Here is a 4159-nt window from a genome sequence, read left to right as displayed (position 1 = left end):
ATAGAAAAACAACCATTCAGACTCACATTCACGCCTATGGGCAATTTAGTCTTAAATTAACCTAACATGTATATTATTGGAATATGGGTGGAAGGGTTTTCTCTGCGTACTCCTATTTGGTCTACCTCCCATGTCAGATCTGTTGCCAGACCTCCGTCCAAAGGGGGGGGGCACATAAAATGTATCACATTATTTTTATCCTACAGTCACTAGCCTATATATTTTTGATAATCCAAAAAGTTTACATTATTCACGAAGCACTGACACACGTAATCATCATATTAAACCTAACCAAGAGTAAGTATGGCCGGCTACAACACCAGTCCCCATAATTTAGGGCAACGGTATCAATATCTACAAAACACTTGAGTGTTCATCTTCGGAAATTTAACACCAGAAGCATCTCTCAAACTGAAAAACCACTACGGCGATTGCAATTTAAGGGATCAACACAGGGACATGCATTGCCAACATACATGCACACACATGAGGGCACACACACTTGGAACCTACTTTGAGTAGTGCTTTAAGATAGTGTGAGGTGTCGTCTCTCCGCACTGAACATCTTCATCAATGCATCCTTCCGAACAGTTTGAAATATTTGAGTGAGCTCCTTTTCAAAAGCAAGCTAACTCACACGGATCTTCCGTCTGGGCAGCATACTGCGCTGATGAAAAAGAGTTTTTCACACATTGCCGTGGAAGCTCCTAAAGTCAGGGCAAGGTTGCAGGCTCTGACAAACGTAGTCGGCATATAACTTGGAGTGCACATTTGAATGTGCTAAGTAGCTATTATCGATTTTCCATCTTTGAGATGAACCGGGGTGTCAACCATTGTTCTTCAGCAGGAACGAATGGCAGGCCACAATATCTTCCGATTCAATCACATCAGTCCCAGCTAATACAACTATAGGTAATAATCAATGTTGGGGAGTAACTAATTACATGTAACGAGATTACATAATTTAATTACAAAAGTTATGTAAATGTAATGCATTATATTACCGAAACAAAATGTGTAATTAAATTAGTTGCTTGTGGAAATTTCGATGATTATTAATTTGAGTTACATTTGAAAAATAGCCAGTGTGCATGTTCTCCCTGTGCCTGCGTGGGTTTTCTCCGGGCACTCCGGTTTCCTCCCACATCCCAAAAACATGCATGATAGGTTAATTGACAACTCTAAATTGCCTGTAGGTGTGCATATGAGTGCGAATGGTTGTTTGTTTAAATGTGCCCTGCGATTGGCTGGCAACCAGTTCAAGGTGTACCGCGCCTCCTGCCCGATGATGGCTGGGATAGGCTCCAGCACTTGTGAGGATAAGCGGCTCAGAAAATGGATGGATGGATGAAAAATAGCCGGCAGGGTGGGTGACTGGTTAGCACATGTTCCTCACAGTTTTGATGTCCCGGGTTCAAATCCAGCCTCCTTCTATGGAGTTTGCATGTGCTGTGCCTGCATGGGTTTTCTCCAGGTACTCAGATTTCCTCCCACATTCCAAAAACATGCATGGTAGGTTAATTGAAGACTAAATTGTCCTTAGGTGTAAATGTGAGTGTGAATGATTGTGTGCCCTGCAATTGGCTGGCAACCAGTTCAGGGAGATCAGAAATCAAGTTGTGTGTAATAATGTGAAATGACAGGGAAAACGTATTAAACACATGAAGAATGCGAGGTGCAAAAACGCATGGAAAGCCAAGACAACACCTAAAATCTATCAATAATCAAACAGCAATCCAGCCCCTTGTCAGTGCAAATGAATATGTGCTGGTTCAGTACTAATTGATGGCCTACAAAAGGGTGTCATTTCCCAGCAGGCGCAAGAGGAACACTGGAACCTTGTCACCTTGACCATTTCCTCCTCGAGCAGCGTAGCATGTGTGCTAGCGTGCAAGTGTGTTGGCTCAACTGAACCACCTCTGCAGAGAGACAGATTCTTCCTCGACTTGACTTGTGAGCAGAGATATATATAAGGGGGGGAGATAGAGAGAGAGAGAGAGAGAGAGAGAGAGAGAGAGATAAAGGGGACACTGGCAAACACTACAAGTAAGCAATGCTTTGAAGGGCAAAGGTAGCATGTCTGGTTACATTTGGTGTGCAAAAACACCTTGGAGAACTTGCTGTAAAAAGCAGTAGCACAAGTGGAAATAAGTGAAGTGAAAGGGATAGAGGTTTTACACTACTTTGTTGGTGATGACACAAAGAGATCAGTGGCATTTTGTACAGAAGAAATGGTGCGGCATTGATCTTTAATGAAGCGACATAACAGGAAAATTACATTTCTTTTCCAAAGCATTAAACCACACAGACATGAACTAGTCTACAATGATGCACCGTAAAACTTTTAATGAGCTTGCAGCTTCAAAGACATTTTTTTCCCCTACCTCATGGAAAGAATTCTTTGGGCAGACAGATTTGGTCCCAAAGTCAAGAACTTTAGGCAAAGGGCACCACTTCCCCACATAGCAAATATAGGACAGGGACAGCAAATCAGACAGACGCATCTCCATTTTTTGTTCCGCTTATTCAAAGTCGGGTCGTGGGGCTAGCAACTTAAGTAGGGAAGCCCATACGTCTCTCGCCACTATGTCCAGCTCTTCCGGGGGGAATGCGAGACGCCAGCTGGGAGACATTGTCTTTCCAGGGTGTCATAGGTGGTTCCCAGGGTTTCTTCCGAGTGGGATGTGCCCGGAACACCTCACCAGGGGGCCGTCCAGGATACAACCTCACCAGATGCCCGGGCCATCTCATCTGCTCCTCTCGATGCGGAGGAGCAGCCGCTCGACTTTGAGCCCTTCCTGGTTAGTCGAGGTTCTAACCCTAGCTCTAAGGTAGAGCCCTGACACTCTACGGAGCAAACTCATTTCAGCCGCTTTTATGCTTGTGAGGGTAGGTGAGGGTGGGAACGTAGATCGACCTGTAAATCGAGAGCTTTGCCTTTCGGCTGAGCTCCCTCTCCACCACAAAGTTCGAATTACTGCAGATGCTGCACCAATCCGCTTGTTGATCTCCCGCTCCATTGTTCCTTCAGTAGTGAACAAGACCCCCGAAATACTTGGGGCAGGATCTCCTCTGCGAAAAAATCCTCTTCCAACTGAGGATCAAGGCCTAAGATTTGGAGGTGCTTAATCGCATCCCAACCACTTCATATTACGCTGCAAACCGCTCAAGCGAGAGCTGAAGATCACGGCTTGATGAAGCCAAAAAAACCCACATCATTTGCCAAACCAGATTCCCTCAACACCTCAGCTGCACCAATAAATTCCGTCCTTGAACAAAATGACACAAAGTGACAAAGGTCAGCCTTGATGGAGTCCAATCTTCACTGGAAACAAATCAATGTGGAACAAACTGACACCAGTCGTACAGGGATAGAACAGCCCATATCCGGGGGTCTGGTACCCCATAATGTCGGCACACCCTCACAGGACTTATGGAAGGATACGGTCTAGCAGCTTCTCCAAGTCCACAAAACACATGTAGACTGGTTGGACGAACTCCCATCCACCCTCCAGGAACTCTGACGAAGGTGTAGAGCTGGTTCACTGTTCCACGGCCAGGACAAAAACCACACTGCTGCTCCTGAATCTGAGATTCGACTTTCCGACGGAACCTCCTCTCACGAACCCGTGAAAAGACCTTACTAGGGAGGCTGAGGAATGTGGTCACTCTGTAGCTGGAACACCCCATCTAGTCTCACAACCACTCTAGTCCAGAGGCGCTGTCCTGAACAGACACAAAATAAGGTAATTACTCCTAAAACAAGACTGTAACTGACCATTTTATTTGTACACATCAATTAATTCCTATTCATTTTCTCAAATAGTGCAGCACAGTGACCTTGTGTTTACCACATGGGTTCAGAGCTCGGCTTCAGCCTTTCTGTGTGGAGTGTGCATGAAGAAAATTGTTCCAATATGGCGCATTGGAGGGGTCCAAAGTCATAGTTTTCCTGCACTCCTTTTTTCTCACTTCACTCGAGTGGCGCAATCTCCGAATCCCGCTCCCAACTCAAATTTTTGCTTGCAACAAAAAGCAAAAATGTAAAAAAATGAATTGACTAAGCAACCACTCGTAACTCGAAAAACACGAGAGTTTGGGTACTTGTAAGTCAAGGTACTCGTGTACACTCTTTTTTTTCACCACAGCACCATCTAGT

The sequence above is a fragment of the Phyllopteryx taeniolatus genome, chromosome 7 (genome assembly GCF_024500385.1).
Source record: "Phyllopteryx taeniolatus isolate TA_2022b chromosome 7, UOR_Ptae_1.2, whole genome shotgun sequence".
Lineage (NCBI taxonomy): Eukaryota > Metazoa > Chordata > Actinopteri > Syngnathiformes > Syngnathidae > Phyllopteryx > Phyllopteryx taeniolatus.
The sequence above is the reverse complement of the archived record's forward strand: the minus strand, read 5'-3'. Positions refer to the sequence as shown.